Raw genomic sequence first — 23,928 nt, 5'->3', positions numbered from 1 at the left:
GGGTGACAGTCGGGCTAATGGGCGGGGTGATGTCCCCAGGTCATGCCGTGGGAGTGACCCTGCCCCACGGGCCTGCTGGTTTAAGATCCTCTAGGGCGTTTGGTACCATCTGCTAGGGGGTCCACCCACATTCCAAGAGCGGGCCATGACCTCTGATCATATGGGGTTTTCAACAGCCTTGTATGCCGCTACCTATGCTTTATTGTTTATTAGTTATTTATTTATGATAAACGCTGCCAGGATTGGTCTTTAACCCAGCTCTGTGTGTCTGTATTTATTTATTAGAGTTATAAGTTAGAAATTTATTTAAGTAGGGTAAAATGTCTAGTAGGAGCTAAGCCCTTTTGAAAAGATTTTACATTACAATCTTATGCACATTAAACAATATCTCAGATGGATTTTCAAAGAGTTATTCACATATAGATCTCGAGATATCTAGACAAATATATATATATATATATATATATATATATTCATATACATATCTTGCCATAAATAGAAATATCTGTCCAAAAATCATCACATATATAGAGAAATATTTATTTACAAAAAAAAAGAACATATACCATTAACAAAACATTTTTGCAATATGAAGTATTCGGATTTTCATGTACAGTTTTCACAACAGATTAGGGTGGGTTTTTTTATTGTTTGTCTTCTCCATTGACTTCAATAGGGGAATACGTGATATGGCTTTTTGGACTACGTGGGTTAACGCGCACGCAAAATAAGTTATTTTGCAACTTATAATACCTGAGCAATCCCAAATGCGCAAAAACCATAATGCCCTAGGTGTTTTCGCAAATGCGAAAAACAGATTTGCTGTAACAACTTGTAATCTTGTCCTTTGTGTTTTCTAGTCACTAAAATGTTTTAAAGGACAGTCAACACCAGAATGTTTGTTATTTTAAAAGATAGATCATCCCTTAATTACCCATTCCCCATTTTTGCATAACCAACAGTTATAATAATACCTCTGTAATTACCTTGTATCTAAGCCGTTGCAGACTGCCCCCCTTATTTCAGTTCTTTTGACAGACTTGCATTTTAACCAATCAGTGCTCACTCCTCCGTAAATATAGTGCATGAGCTCAATGTTATATTTATAAAACACATGAAATAAAAACCTCTAGTGGTGAAAAACTGTCAAAACGCATTTAGATTAGATGCAGCCTTCAAGGTCTAAGAAATATGCATATGAACCTCCTAGGTTTAGCTTTCAACTAAGAATACCAAGAGAATAAAGCAAAATTGGTGATAAAAGTAAATTGGAAAGTTGTTTAAAATGACTTGCCATATCTGAATCATAAAAGTTTTTTTTGGACTTGACTGTCCCTTTAATTATTATCTATATTTTTTTATTTTTTTGTACTTCATTTTAATGGGCAACTTCAAAATCTGTTGAAAACTCCTGGTTGCTGCTTCTAATACCTGTAGTGTAAATTCCTTTTTTTCACCAAATAAAATATTAATATTTATGATTTAAATGCTTATTTCTACTTACATTAAAGTCCACAAGAATCAAAACTTTAGTAATAATATATGAATATGCAATAGTGACATTCAGTATGCAAATGTTACATTTAATGCAGGAACATAATATTTATTTGTAAAAAAAAATAAAAATAATAATTTTGAACATTCTGCATTTATATATAAATACCTTATTTATAATTGATATGTCCAAACATTCACTTATCATTAGTATGAAGAAATGTGGGAATAAGACAGGATATTTCCTCACAATTCTGATGTACTATAATTACTCTTAAAACATATTCATGTTTTAATTTTTTGGCACTTAAAAAAAAATCTACATACCAATACATTTACAACTGTCACTTGGTTGCAGAACTCTGCACATTGTGCTAACAAACTACTTTAAAACACTGGTGAGTATATTTATCCTGTCCCTTGATTGTGACAAATTAAGTCTAGCTGTAAATGAGTCTGTGCACTAAACTAAGCAATCACTGTTTAGTTGGTAGCTGAGTCAAGCAATTTGCAGCATTTTGTAACATAACTTCCAGAATTTAACAACGCACACAGGGGTCTGTTCTTTAAGAGGCCAATGGCAGGTGAATTGAAACATTTCAATTCCTGCCACCAAAGGGATATGAAACCTCCCAAAAATATTTTCAAATTAAAGGGACAGTCTAGGCCAAAATAAACTTTCATGATTCAGATAGAGCATGTAATTTTAAACAATTTTCCAATTTACTTTTATCACCAATTTTGCTTTGTTGTCTTGGTATTCTTAGTTGAAAGCTTTACCTAGGAGGTTCATATGCTAATTTCTTAGACCTTGAAGGCCACCTCTTTTCAGAATGCATTTTAACAGTTTTTCACCACTAGAGGGTGTTAGTTCATATGTTTCATATAGATAACACTGTGCTCGTGCACGTGAAGTTATCTGGGAGCAGGCACTGATTGGCTAAACTGCAAGTCTGTCAAAAGAACTGAAATGAAAGGGCAGTTTGCAGAGGCTTAGATACAAGATAATCACAGAGGTTAAAAGTATATTATTATAACTGTGTTGGTTATGCAAAACTGGGGAATGGGTAATAATAAAGGGATTATCTATATTTTAAAACAATAAAAATTCTGATGTAGATTGTCCCTTTTATTTTTGAAAAGTTTCCAATTGACTTCTAATATCAAATTTGCTGTCTTTCCATGTTTCTTTTGCTGAAGAGATACCTAGGTATGTGTCTGTAGTACTGCATGGCAGGAAATAGTGTTGCTTTCTAGTGCTCTGCAAATGGATATCATTCCTGCAAAGCTGCTAACATATAGTGCGCAAAAAATGGGCAGGCTCCTAACCTTGCGTTCTTGCTTTTCAACCAAAGACACTAAAAATGTTTTTTATAATAGAAGTAAATTAGAAAGCTGCTTAAAATTGCCTGCTCTTTCTTAATCATGAAAGAAAAAAATGTAGGTTTCATATCCCTTTAACTATTCATTATGAAGGGCTAAACCCAGTGAGTATCTCCTGCAAGAAGAGGTGAGTAAGCCCTGCACAAAGCATTGTTAATCCTTGGGAGGGAGGGGAAAAAACAGGAGTCCTCAACCAGCGCAGTGGGAAAAAAAGAGAAACCTGCTACTTCCTGCTGCCTTCTTTTAAAGGTAAGTCCAGGACTTCCCAATACCCTGCAACATTGTTGCCAGCACTGCAGCACACTCCCATTCCGCCTTAACCCTTAAGGCTGCTTCAAGCCCATGCTGGGCTCTACACTAACCTAAGGGATTAAAGGCCCACATTGTCATTAACTGTGCAGCCAACACTTAACTTAAAAACTAATATAACTTAACATGCAAGCGGTCGCGTTTATTCAACATGACAACAGGTACCGACTGTGGGATGGCGGCGTATTGAGTCACTATTCTACTCAAGTTAAACAAGAGGTCAAGGCCCTGACCGGAAAGTGCAACGGAGCCCTTGGAGCTCCGCCCACTGCAATGACACTAAGGGACTTGCAGGGAGCTCACGTGACCTTGCCTATTTGAGAAGGACACCATAGGCACACACCTAGAGTTCATAGGCTGTTCCTTTCAGCGTTGTCATCCACCCAGTTAGTTGTCGTAAGGTGTAACCCAGGGGCCACGACCTCCCACCACAAGAGGCACAATGACAAAAATGACTCTTGCTGCCACCCTCTGAATTCAAACACTACTGCCTTAAAGGTGGGCCGCCAAAGCGAGGCTTAAATGATTTAAAAACAAATCCATACCTACATCGTTCAGATGAACTCCGTCAGGTCTGAATACATTTTTCTTGTCGGCCGTAATATTGTCATGTCGAATCACAAAGCCATTTGACTCGCTAACCAATCTTCCCACCACACTATTTACCTTCTTGCATACTCTGAAGGCTGCCCCTAAGGAAGACATGTGTCTCCAATAAAGACGTGTGACTACATTGGACCACCCTATCCTTACCCCTGGGACCCAGGCTCTAAGCCATGCTATATCTGACTGCATAATTTCCATCAGCTCCAGAGCAGGAATAGCCCCTAAATCATTCCCACCAAGATGAAACACTATGATATGTGGGACACACCATCTCCTATGTTCCTCCTGTAGCAAGGCAGGAAGATTCTTCCAGCCAAGTCCCCTCTTACTCAACCATCTCAGTAATGCCCTTGCAGGAGAAAAAAACAGGTTTTGCCCTATGGAGGAATTAAGTGCTCTGATAGAGACCCAGTGGATGTACGAATGTCCTATCATCCACACTCAAACCTCTCTGGAACTGCCTGAAATAAAGACACATAAATTAGATTTGTACAACAAAATGCGTCCCCAAACAACTATTACAACAGCTCAACAACTCTTACAGCCCCTATTAAGAAAGAGGCTTAATATACAACTTAAATTTAGATTAAATCTCCATCTACCCAACCTGCAAGTGTTGTTACCAGAAGCCCTGCAAGCTGCAGCAGATGTGGCCGCACCTATACAAAAGGAGTGTGGCGCGATTCGAGCATGTACTAGCCCCACATTGATCACTGCTTCATGCAACACCGTGCTAAACTGAAAACGAGACAATGATGTTCCGTCTTTGTGCACAAAAAATTAAACACTCCCTGCCAGTCGAACTTTGAGATATTCTGACAGCAGTTCCACCGGACAGCACTCCTTTGTGAGCTACACACACAGCGACAGCCAAACCCCGTGATTCCTGGTCAACTTTGGACCTTGGTATAAACAACACCGCAACCTTTTCAGATAATCTGACATGGTTAAACTGCATGCCTCTCCCCATGCTGAGAAACAAATTCCCCAACCCTTAGAGCCATGAAAAACGCCACCGCAAAGGCCACCTTGAAAAGAGAAACTTCTTAATTCAACGTACAAACTGTCGACAAGACTTGTAAAAGCTTTTACAACCTCTTGAACGTAATGGGTTCCCTCCTATCAACCCTGCTAATCTCTACACGTCCCCAGCCATGCAGTATTTTGTGAATCAAAAAGGAACCAGCAGGGTTTGTCAAACCCAACGGCCAGTAGAAAAACCCCAGTGCTTTGCACTGACCCTTTCTTCATCTCCCTTGCTCTCAAGAATGTTAACCATTCCAACACCATTACCTGACCCACAGTAAATACATCACCCTCATGTTAACGACAGAAAAGCTGCCACTCTTCCAAATGTCTTACATATGTAGACCAAGTTTTTGGAGCCAGGGAAAAGTTCCCTAAAGACCCCCCAGTGAAAGCGAGACAGCGCATCAGCAATTACATTTTCCACCCCTGGCACGTGCTTCGCCCTAAACTGAATATTAGCTTTTAAGCATCTTAGCAATAAGAACCTCAAGTACCTGACTACCAAGGGTGAGGAAGCGGACAAACTGTTGATGGCATGCACAATACTCAAGTTGTCAGACCAGAAAATCACAGAGCGATTGCGTAACCTGTCTGTCCAAAGCTCGACCGCCACCACAATGGGGAAGAGCTCCAATAGTGTCAAGTATTGGGTAAAGTTGCATGTGTGCCCACTCCCGGGCCATGCCCCCACACAACACTCTACCCTAAAGTATGCACCAAAGCCAATAGCTCCCAATGCATCAGTGAAAAGATCAAGGTCATCATTAGACACAACCCGGTCGTGCCAGAGTCGCACATTATTAAAGACCCTCAAAAATCTCTCCCAGACCGCCAGATCCTCTGCCATGTCCCAGGATACTTAATCTTATCCTGTGGATCCTTACTCATAGCCCATGGGTACCTATGCCTCTGAAGAAGTGCCTCCAGCCATCTATTGAAGACCCGACCCATGGGAATTACCCTGCATGCAAAATTAAGCAATCCCAACAAGGGTTGCAAATCCCTCAACAACAAAAACTGCATGGTGGTGGTCGTCCAAACCGCCGCCAGCAGATTGCTTAGCTTATCTTCTGGAAGACGATAAAGCTGAGCTTCAGTATCAAACTCAATCCCTAAAAAATTAACCTCGTGCAGGGGCCCTGAGTCTTGTCTTCTGCCAGCGGCACCCCAAATTTTTCCATCAGAAGCCTCATCACCTTCATTAACCTAGCACATTCACTGCACTCACTGCCTGCAGCCCAATGCAGAAATGAGCTGAAAGCTTTAAATAGGAAGCAAGACAATGCACACCCCATTGGTAAGCCCCTATCAACAAAGTAACACCCCTCCACTTTACAGCCCATCAGCCAAAAGACCGATGGGTGTAGAGGAAGTAGCACTATACCCACTGCCGAATCAAACGATTGGTAATGCACCAAACTCAGAGTGGGGTCAATTGCATCATTGACCGATCGGACCTTAGGGTAGGACAGATGTTGAATCAGATGGAACTTACCTGATTTCTTTTTAGGTACGACCCCCCCCCTAGGGGGACACCACCAGATCAGGTAACGGCATCTCACAGAAAAGACATACTATCCTCCCCAAACTCACCTCTTTGCCCAACTTTTCATGCACAGCATCTGGAAACTGGTAAGCTGACTTTAGGTTCCTGTGCGAGGGGAACCCAAAACTGCTTGCAAAACCAGAATAAAAAAACCAACCCTAATACCTGATAAAAGCAGGTGGGCCGCTTGCCAGTCCGGGTATAACTGCAACCACGGCTCAAGGGAATACGCCCTCAATGGCGTGGGTGCCCTTACCTAGAGCTGCTCCTTTAGGACCAATTCTGTCACCAGACTGCTCCTTTTTACAGGTAACAGGTGGCTAAGACCCTGAAGCAGCGCTACCATTTCTCAAAGGTATCGGGGCGCTTCACCTTCTTAGGGCCAGTCCCATCCTCACTCTTTTCTTTTGTGTGATAGGCTTCAACTGATAATTCAAAAATATTCATGTACCTACCCTCATGAATTTTCTTAACAACCTTAGGCTTTAAGTGCCCATGCAGAGAATGGATGGTGTAGTGGTATGTGTCCCCCTGTACCGCTGCCATGAAACTCAGTGCATTACCCTCTTGGGCTGTAGTTGTGGTCGCTAGTGACGACACCCCCATCAAAGATCCCAGCACCCCTCTGCTCAACTGAACTTGGCTTGCCACCAACTGCTTCAGCATCCTAAACATATGTTTCTGCCCCTTTCTCTCCAACCCCAGGGCACTCTCACTCTCAGACCCTGAGTCATCAGAAGAATCAGGAAAAACAGAATGTACATGTGAAAAAGCAGACATCTTACCTGCACTGCACCCAGAAACTGGGACCACCACTCCCTCCTGAAGACCCTTAGCAGACATCGTTGCCAGGGATGATGAAAGAGGACCCACCCCAACTTAAGTTTCTATAACCAGAATGTTTATTTTTTTTTATTAACATGCGATACTTAAAGGGATAGAAAGGTCTAAATTAAATTGTGCAGGGGGGGGCATTACAGTTTTAAATAGAAGCAATTTTGAAATATACTTCCATTATCAAAAAATGTGTCTAGTATAAATTATTACTGTTTTTCAAAAGCATATGCACATATGCGGTGAAGGTAGTGCACCAGCTTTCAACGTCAGAGAGCTGGCGGTGGTGTGTATTGCTTCTGTAAAGACTTAATTTGTGCCATACAAGCCACTGCTGACTTTAAGAGGTGTGGTGTTTAAATACTGTGGGACCGGCACCAGTGGAGGCTCCTCCATAGGAGCACAGGCGCATGTGAACGCCTTTGAGAAAAAAAAAAAGAAAGAAAATAATTTTTTTGCTGAATAAATATAATTTTTCCAATAGCCCCCCCTATTGGAAAAATTATATTTATTCAGCCAAAAAACGTTCCAGTCTAGACTCTAGTTTAAAAAAAAAAAAATCCCTTTTTTTACCGCATGTGTGATAGAGAAGTTTAGCCTGCCATAGCCCTTTGCACATTTTTTTTAAGTGCCTGCTGCACCGCCCATAACATAGCCTATACCTTTGCTAATCGCACAATTTTCAGTGTGTGAACTGGGCCATTTCTATGTGCGGACAGCAGGGGGAGCACTTTTTTTTTAAAGTTTCCTTCTTTTTTTTTTAGTTGAGTGCGTTAGCGATGCTCAGATTTACCAAGACCATAGAGGATGACTTTGTGGGGTAAGTACCGGCATGGATTGCACAGCCCACAGGGTATTTTTATTACAACCCAGGTTACAGCACGTTGGCTCACAAAACTACAGGGGCTTAGCTAGCTACTACTGGGGACAACACAGAACAGCAGCAGCCTTAAGTATGTGTCAGTCTGCATAGGAACTGACAGAATGGGCCTTCATTTTTGTGTAGTTTGTTTGTGCACAAGCCTAATATATTGCAAATGGCCATACTCCTCAGATGCATGGTTTGCTAATGTCCTTATGGGGGTTGTGAAGTTTTGCACTTGGCACTCTGGAGAATGGGATAAAATGTTCCCGCTTTCAGCACTTTGCGCACATTCTCCACCTTTACCTCTCACTGCCTCTGAGCTCACATCATGCAGCAGGTCTTAGTTTCTTCTCTGCACCTGCTTCTAGTACTGGAGGGGAGTAAGACCTGTAATGGGAGCGCTTTGTTAGTTTTATTGGGATTACCATGACCCTCAGGCTAATTTTTTGGGAAAAGATATGTATTGTTCTTTCTTTCCTATCTTTGGCTCCATCAACACTAAGGTCTCTGCAGCCTATACTTGACAAATAGTCTTATGTGAGTTTACCCTGTATCTCACTTTTCAAGCTTTCATTTTATGCTGCACCTATATGGACCCTAACTTAAAAAACAATCCTAGTCTTATTTTTATTAACCCCTTAATGACCAAGGACATACGCCACACGTCCTCAAAAAAAATACAGTTAATGACCGAGGACGTGTGGCGTACGTCCTTGGTCTGGAAAGCAGCTGGAAGCGATCCTGCTCGCTTCCAGCTGCTTTCCGGTTATTGCAGTGATGCCTCGATATCGAGGCATCCTGCAATAACCCCCCTTGGCCACCCGATGCAGAGAGAGCCACTCTGTGGCCCTCTCTGCACCGGACATAGGTGGCCGGTATCGGTGGGTGGGAGCAAGTCTGGGAGGCGGGTGGGCGGCCATCGATGTGCCGAGTGGAGTGGAGGGGGCGGGATCAGAACAAAGGGGATCCCAGAGAAACATTTACAACCATTTGTGCCATAATTGCACAAGCTGTTTGTAAATGATTTCAGTGAGAAACCTAAAATTGAGAAAAATTTAACGTTTTTTTTTAATTTGATCGCATTTGGCGGTGAAATGGTGGCATGAAATATACCAAAATTGGCCTAGATCAATACTTGGGGTTGTTTACTACACTACACTAAAGCTAAAATTATCCCTAAAAGCTCCCTACATGCTCCATAATTAACCCCTTCACTGCTGGGTATAATACACGTGTAATGCGCAGTGGCATTTAGAAGCCTTCTAATTACTAAAAAGCAATGCCAAAGCCATATATGTCTGCTATTTCTGAACAAAGGGGATCCCAGAGAAGAATTTACAACCATTTAAGCCATAATTGCACAAGCTGTTTGTAAATAATTTCAGTGAGAAACCAAAAGTTTGTGAAAAAATTAGTAAAAAAGTGAACGATTTTTTGTATTTAATCGCATTTGGCGGTGAAATGGTGGCATGAAATATACCAAAATGGGCCTAGATGAATACTTTGGGATGTCTACTAAAAAAAAATATATACATGTCAATGGATATTCAGAGATTCCTGAAAGATATTAGTGTTCTAATGTAACTAGCGCTAATTTTGAAAAATAATGGTTTGGAAATAGCAAAGTGCTACTTGTATTTATGGCCCTATAACTTACAAAAAAAGCAAAGAAAATGTAAACATTGGGTATTTCTAAACTCAGGACAAAATTTAGAAACTATTTAGCATGGGTGTTTTTTGGTGGTTGTAGATGTGTAACAGATTGTGGGGGTCAAAGTTAGAAAAAGTGTGTTTTTTTCAATTTTTTCCTCATATTTTATAATTTTTTTATAGTAAATTATAAGATATGATGAAAATAATGGTATCTTTAGAAAGTCCATTTAATGGCGAGAAAAACGGTATATAATATGTGTGGGTACAGTAAATGAGTAAGAGGAAAATTACAGCTAAACACAAACACAGCAGAAATGTAAAAATAGCCTTGGTCCCAAACGGACAGAAAACGGAAAAGTGCTGTGGTCATTAAGGGGTTAAGGTTGTTGGTACATTTGGTACTACAGTAATTTGCATAGCTAATAATACAATTAATATTTTGCTGTACAATAGAATATATCTACTTGTGAATATATACTACAGTATTTTGCACAACTGGTACTACAATTTATGTATTGCTGTGCAATAGACTACATTTGCTTGTGAGGGAATGCTACAGTATTTTGCATATCTGATACTACAATTTATATATTGCGGTGCAATAGAATACATTTGCTTGTGACAGAATACTACAGTATTTTACATAACTGGTTCGTGAACCTAAATTTGAATAACCCACGAGCCACCACTGACCGGCATTAACAGCATATGTGCATATGCCGCTGAAAAACATGAATAACCATTATTAGAAGCATTTTTGCTAATTGAAGTATATCGCAAAAATGCTTCTATTTAAAACTGAAATGCACTCATGCACTTTTCATGTTTGACATTTCTATCCCTTTAAATAGCACTTTAGCATTATTAGGAGAAGGCTTTATCTTAGTACAAACATCATAAACATAGCACCAATATTACTTTTTACATTGAAAAGTATATATATTGTCTTTCAGTAGATCTTAGCAGAAATAAAATAGATGAAACTTTACAAATGCAGTTTTGCTTTAAGATCCTTTTGTTTCTACTACAAATAAAGATATTGTTTTATCCATTACAAATTTAGGACCTATAATACAAAAATACTAATTTTAGATACAGCTAATGTTTTATAAAGCATTATGCAGTTTTACAGTCCTGTGTAAATCAGTGTACAAGTGTCACCTTAAAAATTACCCAGGCGGTATCCCTCTGGGACATTACAATTAACGTATCACTCCTATAGTTAGTGACAGCTCTGGATTATTTTAAGTGCATTTTAGAGAAAACCCATCTTTACTGAAGTGTAAAGATTGTAATAAAGACAATACAATGTTATGAAACTGTTTAAAATCCTTCACTGAACCTTGCTCCTACAGACTTAACATGTGGGGAATCTAATCTCGCGGCTGTTAATTAGGGGCTTAGTGTAATTGTACCAATGGGGTACTTGGCATAATAATTACCATTGAGGGATGCATGCAGAGTTCAAACATTCCCACAAAATGCAGATATGTCTGATACTGTACTGTAATCACCTTTATATGTTGACTCCTATCCTGGAATTTACCCAAATTTTTTTTTTTTTTTTTTTATATAGCATTTTTTTTAGAAAGATTAAAGGGTTAGCTATACATAGCAATACACACTGACATTAAAATTAAATGGAACGACTAAAAACTATAACACCTTTTCAGCAACAAATCTAACATCTTTTTCTCCATTTTTAAAGACTTTGTGTGTGTGTGCGCGTTTATAACAGCAATATCTATTATACAACCAGCTTTTTACATTATCTATAATGATTTTAGTTATTTGGACAGATGTTTTTAAACAATCTGCCTTTTAAAATATTTTTAAATCCAAAAGATTATAAAGTGGTAATTTATATTCTGTTATTTTCACATACATTGTTATGCATATGTTCATGCACAGTGTGTTAAAGCAAATTGACATTGTTACTTTTCTATATTATAGTTGATGTGGTTTGATGCCGGTAATGATAGATAGATAGATAGATAGATAGATAGATAGATAGATAGATAGATAGATAGATAGATAGATAGATAGATGATAGATAGATAGATAGATAGATAGATAGATAGATAGATAGATATATAGATAGATAGAAGGGTGAGCAGATGGATGGACAGACTGACAGACAGACAGACAGACAGATAGATAGATGATAGATAGATAGATAGATAGATAGATAGATAGATAGAAGGGGCGAGTGGGCGGTCAGACAGATAGAGATAGAGGTAGAGATAGATAGATAGATAGATAGATAGATAGATAGATAGACAGACAGACAGATAGAGGAAGATGTAGATAGATAGATGATAGATGGAAGGATGAGCGGACAGACAGATAGAAGAAGAGATAGATAGATACAGAGATAGATGAACACAGATCAGTCTTCACAGGTCTCTCATAAATAAATATATATATATGTATATGTGCGTGTGTGTGTGTATGTTGTGTTTAGATATGTGTATTATTTCTGGATATGTCCTGCTACCATTCTTAAATACTGGTCCACAAGGAAACAGGAAAGAATCTTAGTTACAGGGAGAGAGTCTGGCAGCAAATAGGAAAATATATGTACAAAAAAGATTACATTAATGCCATTGATACTAAGAAGAACTAGGTCCAGTGATATATAAAAAAGAATATTGTGAATGTATAGAAGATACAGATGGTTTAGGACCAGTAGAAAGAAAGGAATAAAAAAAGTATAATTTCACATGTCACTAATATTTATCTTGTGTTTGTGTTTATCCTTTTGAAAGGGACCTCTATTTTGTAATTCTAAAACATTTTCAGTCCAATTAGCCATATGCATGTCGTTCAACATCTGGAGTGTAGGAAAACATTTAAATTATAATCTCCTCTATGAATTCTATGTTTGTCATTGACAGTCATCATTAATCAACAATTCACATCCCCCCCCCCCACACACACACACACATACATTTTTAGGGGTCAAAACTATTGGTTTAGAACTGGAAATGATAACATATGACTGTGTCTGGGAAATGGGATAACTATCAATGTTCTGCTTTATCTTTTATAATGAAAATCAAGTTCAATATGTATGACAGCTTGGATAATCACATATAAAAAGTGCCTTTTAGTCTTTTATTTCTACAGTTATTTGATAACCTATTCCACGAAGAATAGGAAGACAAGTCAGTGTGACTTAAGATTCCTTTTGATGTTCTTTTTTTTTTTTTTTTTTTTAAGCTTTTAAGATAATCTTAGGGAATCATCAAACTATAAAAAGAAATCAATAAAACAGAAAATGTTCCCATCACCCCTAAGAAAATCCATAACTTCTGCATTTTAATAGAGAGGATGCACTAGCCATTTTCACTCATATGTGCTGCTTTGATTTGGTTCTTTTCTCTTAGGGAATTTTGACTTCCTTGAGAAAGAGATTATTGAATTGTGTGTCTCAGATAGGTTCCTTGATCACTCCAATGCCGTATGTTTAAAACGTTCTAGTCAACTCAGCTGTTCAACGCTTGTAAAACCATTAGGGAATGCCATGTTAATATTAATTAGTTGGGTTTTTTTGTACAGGAATTTCAGTTGCGGCTATGAAGACAGCGTGTAGAAAGTAGATTATACCCAACGTCAGACATTAAGACAAACATATTTAGAACAACAATTATGATAATTGCAAAAACACTAGCACAGAGAAATAAGTAAATCTGATTAACAGCACTTCTGCATGATCAAATATAAATCTTGTGTCTTTGCTGTAACCTGGTTTAAAACATAAGAGGCTTAAATATGTATTATCAGATCAGTACAAGCTGAACGTATTGTACCTAATAATATGGGGCATTTCAGGGTGTGTTGTAAAAGGATCGTACAAGAAACATAATCCACTTAAATTAAAAATAGACCCAGAAAGATCCTAAAGGTAGATGGGGAATCTGTAAAGATGTAGCATTATCAAGCAGTGATGCAACAAATTGTACACTTGAGTAGGAATAATACAGAAAACTATAATTAATTGCATATTACTTGTAATAAAATATGCTTAAAATAATTGCATATCCAATGTGCCTACCTATGTTTTAGATCACACCTATATATATATATATACACACACACACACACACATATATATATATATATATATATATATATATATAGTTATTTAATTGTTTACACCTTTATGCTAAGAATGACATGGGCAAATATTACCATCAATTAATTGTTGATTACCAAAATGATTTTCTGACATTGCTGTAATTCTATTTAGCTTTTGTAAATGAATATAATTGAATACTAGGATAATATAATATATAAAATATATATGATCAGATTATTTATTATGTGTACTGTCATATTCTATATTAAAAACTCATTTTGTTTGGTCTTGGTTCTTGGATGCTTTAAGTAAAAAGAAAATATTATTATAAATTTAAATTTGAAACAGATTCAAACTGATAATATAGCAAATAACTTGGCAATTAAAAATTTAAGAAATGTTCAATACTGTAAGCAAATTACTTTTTTTTTTTTTACATATGAACATAAAATAATTTTTAGACCCTTGCATGCAAATATGAATTTCTTTCTTTTATATAAGTAAATATAGATATGGTATTAAGAATAGATACAAAAGTTATGGCTTTATATATTCAATGTTGTTGCATGTCTTGACATTTGACTAAGGTTATCTAATAAACTGGGCATAAACAGTGCCACATAAGGCAATGCATGAATATATATATATATATATTATTATTATTTTTTTTTAAATGTACTTTTTAATTAGTAAATATATTTTGACTTTTTTATTATCATTTTAGTTTTATTATGATCAAAAAGATATCAATATATTTTTACTTCAAACTGTACCATGCGTGTTATAGTACTTCATGGGATATTACTTGTTTTTAAATTGCTCTGGAGTTTAAAAATAAGGAAAACCATTGAGAAGCGTTGATGTTGAGTATGTCTGTTTTACACTGCAGTAATAAAGCCCGCCACTTTTAAATGATCCAGTGATAATTAATTAACAGGGTATCTGGCTACAAATTGTGTGATTCTAAACTAAGCTGACATGGTGTGTGTGACATTTAACTTTTCAGAGGCCCCAGAAGCGCGTTTCAGGCCCCTCTGATGGTGAATGGGCGAACAACTTAATTTCCTTATGAAAAGTACCTCTTTCAGCAGTTAAATTTGACATTGCTAGGGAGCAATTGATTTTCCTGCTTTCACAGTGCTGTCAGGAAATCAGGCTTGTAAATGCATTGTTTGTAGGTTTGCAACATGCCATAATTAAAATAGAGATGCTTCAATTTACTCTATAGATTGCAAGCTCATGAGGACAGGATCTGCAGCGGCCATTTATTTGTATCTACTGGCTTCTTGTATGTTGTCTGTTGAGTATAGTAATAAACTTCTATAGTATATTTACTGTACAATTATTATATTATTTGATACAGGGCACTGTGTTTTACAGTACATTCAAGATTACTTAAAATTATTCTTTTTTTTTTTATAAAATAGGAGCTGAAAATGTAAAGTTATCAGATAAAATAAATGCACTGGTAATATGTGATACAATTACGGTGTTCAAAGATAAGTATAGCAAAGTCAAATAACATGCAAATGTCTACTCATTTGATTGGCAGTTTCACTTTAAAATTTTACATTTTCTTCAAATTTCAGGAGTGCATTGCAAATTTAGGTATATGTCATATTCTGAATTAACATGTATGTTTTGTCTTATCTGCTAAATGTGTGGCAGAAAATTAAGTTTAGACTTTGTAGATTGTGTGACAATTTGACAGTACTGATTATTTCCCCATGAACCATAAATCATTTTACATTTATATTTTATATATTTTTGTGGGACTTTGCTCTCTCCCTCTAAATAGTGATCTCTCTATCTATCATCTATCTATCTACATACATAAAATGTGTGTGTATATATATATATACTCTATATATATATATATATATATATATATATATATATATATATATATATATATATATATATATATATATATATATATATATATATATATATATATTATACATTATAAATAAATCACCAAACTTACAGAACTGACACTGTTTAAAAAAAAAAATGTATACTATTAAGTAGGTTTTGTAAAAATGGATTTCCTTTTTATTTATTTTTCCTTCTAGAATAAAACATATATTTATCTTTTCTGTTTTATTATCAATATATTTTTTATATGAAATGAGGAGTTTAATTTACTTCCTAATAAAATATGTTTCCTAGAGAAACTACAGCCATCTTACAAACTCCATTCATATATCAAAGAAAAAATAAAGACATTACAAATGAGTATAATACACAAAACATTAAACATTTTGCTATGTAAAAAAAAAATATTCTTGAGTAGTGTTTTGATTCACCCTTTAAACTGTCGTGTAAAAAAAAAACCCACTTAAAATTAACATCTTGTTTACATCCTTTAACCCAAGCCAGCATAATTTAATTGCAGTTAAAGTGAACAGTTTTTTTTTTTTAATTAGAACAGTTTACATTTAATTGTTTTAACAGCATTTATATTTTCGTGTGTTTAAGGTAGTCCACATATGTAGCATTATATTTTCTTTCTTAAATTGAATTATATTGTTAAAATTTAAATATAATACTCCTTGATATAATTCTTTTTTCTTTTTTTTTCTAAAGCTAAGATCAGAATTAAAGCAGAAATCTTGTTAAAATACCTGTGCTTAAGTTAAATAGTCTCTGCTTTCCTTGATCAATGTATTTGTTGTCCATTAAATAATTGAAAGCAGACGTCTCAGACAGACTCTAATTTGACTTAGGAAGGCAGACAATAGCATTGAAAACGTACTATTCCACGAAGAAAAAAAAATACACCAGATGTTTTCATTTTTTATGTAGTAGAATATACCACATCTGTACAAATAAGATAGTTTATCTGTGGCACACTGTGATGTTTGTTTGTGGTTTTTTCTTTTTTTTCTTTTGCCCCTTAATTTAAAAAGAAAGCTGAAGTTAATTCGTGTTTCAATCCAGATCAGTAACACTAGGCTCTCTCATTTAATTAAGATCCATTGCAAAACATCTGACTGTTTAATGAGAACTAATAGCATGCTTATTTTAATCATACAAGGGGCATTATTAGAATTTAAACTCTGATTTGGCAGATTATGCATTTAGGGGGGAAAAAAAGATAATTTTTAAAGAGATGTATTAGAAAAAAAAAATTAGATTTTACTTAAAGAAAGACACAGTTATATGTATTTTAAATGACACATCACAACATTCTGGATAGCTTTAAACTGAATTAGAAATGGGTAATCTGCAGCCATTAACAAATTGCACAATAAAATATTAGTTTTAATAACAATCAATATTAGGATGTACATTAACAGTCATACCTAATTAATATTATTAGTATTGGGCTATATTTCTAATCACAGTGCATGTTAGAATTTGGTCTGTCAGTGTTGCATGGTAAATGTACAAATCTGTCCCATTGTTACGCATAATCTATTCATCACAAACCTTTGATTAACTCCTTGCAAGACTAGATTTCCTATTCAAATTTACTATATCTGATCAGACTGCAAAAGACATTATGCACGATTTATTTAGGAGACGTGTTGATAGTTTTATGGCTTTTCTGTGTTCACTCAAGCTTAGATTTCTAATATTTGTAACAGGCGGTGAAAATTCACAAAATTATTTATTGTAGTTAGGTATAAAGGCTGTAGAATTATACTTACATTTTCTCAGGTTCTCTCTGTCCTCTCTAGGATTTTGAAAACTTAAAAGGTATGTGTTACAAACCTTAAAGCAACATGCAAACAGTTAAATGGTGAGCGTAGGAGGGTTTTTATGGTTGAATGTGGTTGGGGTACTTGTTGGCAGACTGAAAACACAGCCTGTAAACCAACTGGCGACATAAGGAAATCAGGACTTTAATTCTACAAACATTTGTTTCAGTTCAAGATCTGCAGCAGTAACTTTTAGCTGTTGATAACATTCTTCTGATATTTACTAGCGATAAGATGCTGCACAGCGCCATCTGCTGGTTTCCATGATTTATTTTCTTTCTTTAACACATATGTTACTTCCATTTAACTCATTACAGTCAGGTGTCTTAGTCAAACATAAAAAAAAATAAAAGATGTGCAAGTACAATGCAATCATTTTGTGAAAATAATTGCCCCTACTTTTCAGAGGATCAATATTTCCACACCGTATCTATTGGTTCATATTGGTAAAGTAAAAATGACACCTTAAATATTTATCTCTCTGACTCTGTTGTGCTATTGCATTAACATACATTTGCCAGTTTGCAGCAATCTGGTTGTTTACAGCCTTGGCTAGAAATGTAAAAACTAGGTTTAGTTTCAATAATGTAGAAAAAAAATGCTCTGTTTTTTTTATGTTAATTACTAGGAAGTGTTAGATCATTGAGGTTATATGCAGTCTAGTGTCATACTTATTGCTTTGACCTAGTTTAATGCTTATTATTGAGGCCTGCCTCTTATTGTCCAAAAAAAAAATACCCATCAAACTACACATAATGGACTATATTACAAGTGTAGCACATTTGTTTGCGCCCTATCCATAAGGGGTATATTGCAAGGGTTTTCACTCATCGGACCTACCGCTCGTAATACAAGTTGAAAGTAAATGTGATTGCGTCAGTTCAATCACAATTTTTGCTAAAATAACTGTTTTACAAAAAATGTTGCACAAAACGCATCATAATACATTTCAAAGTACACTTACTCTCATAACACTGTCTAATAAAGATTATTAAAAAAAAATATTGCACAAAAAAGTTATAAGGGCAAAAAGATATAAAATATTGGGTGTTAGAAAAAATAAGCTGGCAAAGGACTTTAACAGAGATTCATACATATACATGTCTAAAGATGCCTATGTATATATACACACACAGTATATATATGTAAATATGTGTACATAGGCATTTATATGTGTATATATGTATTTATAGACATATATACACAAATAAACACATAAATACATATGTATCCATATATAGACATATATATAAGTGCATTGGAGCCCTTTGCCATGAAGTAGATGAAAATATGTAAAAACATATTTATGCAATATTAACTTTTAATAAAGGTTTCACTATCTATGTATTTACTGTAAATGTTTCACATTCCAATGTTCTGCACACAGCAAAATATGTTCTAATTATTTATAAATAGATATTCCTATATTTATCTGCATATATATCTTTACCTATATATAGCACCAAAATATCAGGCAATTCCTCTCTGAACAAGGAACATAGCAACCCCAGACAATCGTTTCGGCCTTCATTGGACCTCGTCAGTGAGGTGTAGCCATATTCCTCTAAGCACACTGAGCAAGGAGTCCACATCTGGTTGCCCCTTTTTTTCCCATAGGGAGACTAAATACATACAAAGAGAAGTGCACTCACAGGAACGAACAACCAGCTCAATACCATTGTTAGACTGTTCTAATGTGATTTATCACCTGGGTGTAACTTCTTTTAGCCCAGTAATGCTTCTCACATAATAGAACTTTCCTGTAGTATATCAGTCTGATCCCGCCTATAATGGTCAGTCCAGAGCCGAAATACCAAGCAATTCCTCTCTGACCAAGGAACACAGCAACCCCAGACAATCATTTCAGCCTTCATTGGGCCTCGTCAGTGAGATGTAGCCATATTCCTCTAAGCACACTGAGCAAGGAGTCCATGTCTGGATTCCCCTTTTTTTCCCATAGGGAGACTAAATACACACAGAGAGAAGCACACTCACAGGAACGAACAACCAGCTCAACACCATTGTTAGACTGTTCTTTGGCAATTTACCACCTGGGTGCATCTTCGTTTAGCCCAGTATGCTTTTCACAGAGTAGAACTTTCCTGTAGTATATCAATCTGATCCCGCCTATTACTGTCAGTCCAGCACCAAAATACCAGGCAATTCCTCTCTGAACAAGGAACACAGCAACCCCAGATGATCACTTCGGCCTTCATTGGGCCTCGTCAGTGAGGTGTAGCCATATTCCTCTAAGCACACTGAACAAGAAGTCCATGGTTGCCCCTTTGTTCCCGTAGTGAGACTAAATACATACAAAGAGAAGTGCACTCACAGTAATGAACAACCAGCTAAATACCATTGTTAGCCTGTTCTAATGCGATTTACCACCTGGGTGCAACTTCTTTTAGCCCAGTAATGCTTTTCGTAGAGTAGAACTTTCCTGTAGTATATCAGTCTGATCCCGCCTCTTATGGTCAGTCTAGCACCAAAATACCAGGCAATTCCTCTCTGAACAAGGAACATAGCAACCCCAGACGATCGTTTCGGCCTTCATTGGGCCTCGTTAGTGAGGTGTAGCCATATTCCTCTAAGCACATTGAGCAAGGAGTCCACGTCTGGTTGCCCCTTTTTTCCCCATAGGGAGACACACACAGAGAAAAGCACACTCACAGGAACAAACAACAAGCTCAATACCATGGTTAGCCTGTTCTAATGCGATTTAAAACCTGGGTGCAACTTATTTTAGCCCAGTAATGCTTTTCACAGAGTAGAACTTTCCTGCCTGATCCCGCCTGTTTCTACCTATCTACTTTTGTATAAATATATATTGTACCAAAAAAAATCTGATATTTGTAGAAATATTTAGTTATAAATAAATGGAACATATATTCAGTTATATAAAGAACATAAGAATATGAAATATCCATATTTTTATGTCGGGTTAGTGGCAATGAGAATATGTGATCTTGTTAGGTTTTTTCCACTAGGTTTTGTTCCACTTTTTTCTCCATTGACTTCTATGGGGGAATACATGAATGCGCATGTGATACTCTAAGTTTGGATGTTTGCGCTAGTCGGGTTACTGCAAAATACAGATCCACCTGTAATCAAGCCCAATATCTGTTTCTACCTATCAAAAGTCACGAAAAATATATTATTTATACTAATAGACATGACACTGAATGTTATAATTCTGGCCTGTGCTTTGTCAAAAGCCTTGCAACTCAATAAATAATAATAACTAGTAAAAGTATAAAATATAAAAATAGTATTATATAATTACATTGCATTATGTGTTTTTCTTTTAAATGGCTGTCTTCTTCTTTTTAATTTTTCTTACTTGACATATTTACAGAAGATGAGATGATGAGAAGATGGATTGAGTTTAGAATGTGAGTGCAAGTTAAATGGTGCTCGTATTACAAGTTGAAAGTAAACCGATTTATGCTAGATTGATTACCTCAACCTCAGAGCTCTGGCTAACTGTTTTGCAAAACTAAAAAGTGTCACAAAACACATACAAATAAATTACAAAGTATAGTTACACTAATAATAACACCATCTAATAAAAATTGTAAAAAAAGAGAGAGGTAGAAAATAAATATGTATGCATGAATAAATAGAACACATTCTGCTATGTGCAGAACATTGGAATGTGAAATATTCATATTTTCATGTTGAGTTAGTGCAATTGAGAATATGCGTTCTGTTTTGTGCGAGATTTCAGTTATTAGGTTTTATCCACTTTTTTTTCTCCATTGCACAACCAACACATATATATATATATATATATATATATATATATATATATATATATATATATATATATATATATATATATTATTATACTTTATAACATGTAAACATCAAATTTTCTGCCTGTTTCTAAGCCACTATAGACAGCTTGACACTGTACTAGTTGGCTAAAATGCAAGTCAATAGATAATAAATAAATAGCTATGAGATAAAGGGGCAGTCTGCGAAGATTTAGATACAAGGTAATCATAGATTTAAAAAGTATATTAATATAACAGTAATAAGTATGCAAAAGTGGGGAATGAAAGTAACATACAATTTAGAGGTATCCCTGAATCTGTGTCACCCTCAGAACTTTAAGACTATCTCTCAGATCTGTTCCAGGAGCTACTCGGATCATTTGACATGTCCCCCAACACAGTGAAGAGATGCCACAGAGCTCTCAGATTTAGATCAATATCACCTGAAAAACTAAGAGACGTTATAGTTTGTTTCCACAGCTATAGCCTTAAAAACCGGATCCTGCAGGTGGCTTTCTGTAAGCCTCCTCTAACTGAAAAATTTCGGGATATTCAAATGTTACATGACCTTTCTCAACACACTCTCCAGCAAAGAAGATTGTTTTCTCCCATAACTGAAGTACTAAGACGAGATAACATTAAATACAGATGGGGGTTCCCAACTAATATAGTCATCACAAAGGACAATCAGACACACAATGTTACCAATCTAAGTCAGGGCTTTACACTAATGGAGACCTGGGGCTTACACCCACCTGCAGGCAATACCCAACCACCTCCCCTAACCAAGCACGACTTAGAGCCTCAGCTCCAGAATGATAGGTAAAAGAGCAGAGACCAAAACGACAAAAACACCAGATTCCTCTACAGGACAAAGTCCCTTGATTGTTTCTATCTCTGAACTTTGCTACTACAGCACTTTATGACTAAAGAGACAATAGAGCCTATATTGTTTTATATTTGTCCTCTATGTCTTAGTAAATTTTCATATGTTTACAGATGTTGAATTTAATAATGTTATGCATGCATTACAGTTGCTGTTATTTATTCTTCTTATTTATTGAATGTATATACTTTGTGGGGGTATACCACTCTGGCCTTATGGTTAAATCTAGGCAACTGCCCCCATACAGCCCATGTGTCAGGCTCCATTTGGTGGACTATTTTCACCACATTAGTTTTTGTTTTATTTCTTTTCTTTTTTTTTCTCTCTGTTTATGCTGCATGTTACAATGATGTATATGCTCTTTACCTACCCTATCCCCTCCCTCCCCCTCCCTTTCCACAGGCTCCTGTTATACTCATACCCTAACTCTCAAGTATATGGCTAGTGGGAATAATATAAAGTTCCTCACACACAATGCTAGAGGCTTAAATTCTCCAGGTAAAAGAAACATCTTTCTCAGATCATTATCACACTCAAACCCAGACGTAGTCCTCCTACAGGAGACACACTGGATGGACAATGACACCCCTAAACTTCTCACTAAACACTATACTAATGATCAGAAAGACCCACTCCTAGAGATAACTGAAATGATAATCTTTCCTCTAAATTTAGATCCCTTATGCTTAAATTCAGATTATATGATACGTGGCGGGCCTTCGACGCATTAGATAGAGACTTCACACACTTCTCGCACCCACACTCAGTTAACACCAGTCTGGATTATATTTTCAGTCAGGCCCAAACCCTAGACCATATTAAAGTGGTCGATATACACATTTGTCCATGGTCAGTCCATGATCAGGTTTCTTTCACACTATGTGAATCCCAAGACAAACCACACCCTGCAGCATGGACCATGCCACATAATATTCTATCAGATATCTCTTTTCATGAGGAGTTGAGGAAGAATTTGCGGGAGCTCATTCATTTAAATGACAACCAAATGGTTGCCAATGATACCCTTTGGGGAGCCCTTAAAGCCTCAATCCGAGGCCTAATTATTAAAAAGCAAGCCAGCATTAGGAAGGCTCTCGGGTTACCCCTATCACAGGCTTTTAGTGAGTTTAAAAACCTAGAGAGGCAGAATCGGACATCCCCCTCCACAACGCTTACTAACGCAATTAGAGATTTAAAAACCCATATTTGTAACTAAGAACTAAAGCGTACACAACACCAACTATTAAAGACCAGACATCTTTTCTACTACAAGGGGAATAAGGCCGACACTCTGCTCGCAAATAGAATTAGACACAAAGAAAGTATATCTCGTATACAATCACTGAAACATAAAGGCAAAAACTACTAGCCTACCCAGTCAAATAGGCTCCCTTACGAGGCATTATATAATATACAAACATCAGAACACCCTACCCCTATTCCTAGGACTAATATCCAAAAAACCCTTAAAAGACTTAAACTTCCCATCTTATCTGTGGAGCAGCAAGATTCCTTTAGGGAACCCATATCCTTAAATGAGATCAAGCGAGTTATCAAATACCTTAAACCGCTCAAGGTGTCGGGCCCAGATGGATAACCATCACTCTTTTATAAAACCTATATTACAGAACCCTCCCCTAAACTCCAACGCCTATCTCATTTCTCTGGCACACAGGGCTCCTTTTGCAAGGAGTTCCTGGAGGCCACCATTATCCCTATTCCAAAACCAAATAAGGACCCTGCCTTGTACCCCAGTTAT

At 36.4% G+C, this 23,928-nt stretch overlaps 1 long non-coding RNA gene across 1 annotated transcript in view; it reads right to left on the bottom strand.

The window, feature by feature from the left end:
• LOC128640201 (uncharacterized) overlaps nt 1-17,563 on the bottom strand; it is a 48,981-nt gene extending 31,418 nt beyond the window's left edge. The window contains exon 1 of the long non-coding RNA XR_008399306.1: nt 17,457-17,563. This is a non-coding gene — a long non-coding RNA (uncharacterized LOC128640201). The remainder of the gene's footprint in view (nt 1-17,456) is intronic.
• Nucleotides 17,564-23,928: the final 6,365 nt, after the last annotated feature.

Source organism: Bombina bombina, chromosome 1, assembly GCF_027579735.1.
Source record: "Bombina bombina isolate aBomBom1 chromosome 1, aBomBom1.pri, whole genome shotgun sequence".
Lineage (NCBI taxonomy): Eukaryota > Metazoa > Chordata > Amphibia > Anura > Bombinatoridae > Bombina > Bombina bombina.
This window is presented reverse-complemented; position numbering and strand designations above follow the sequence as displayed.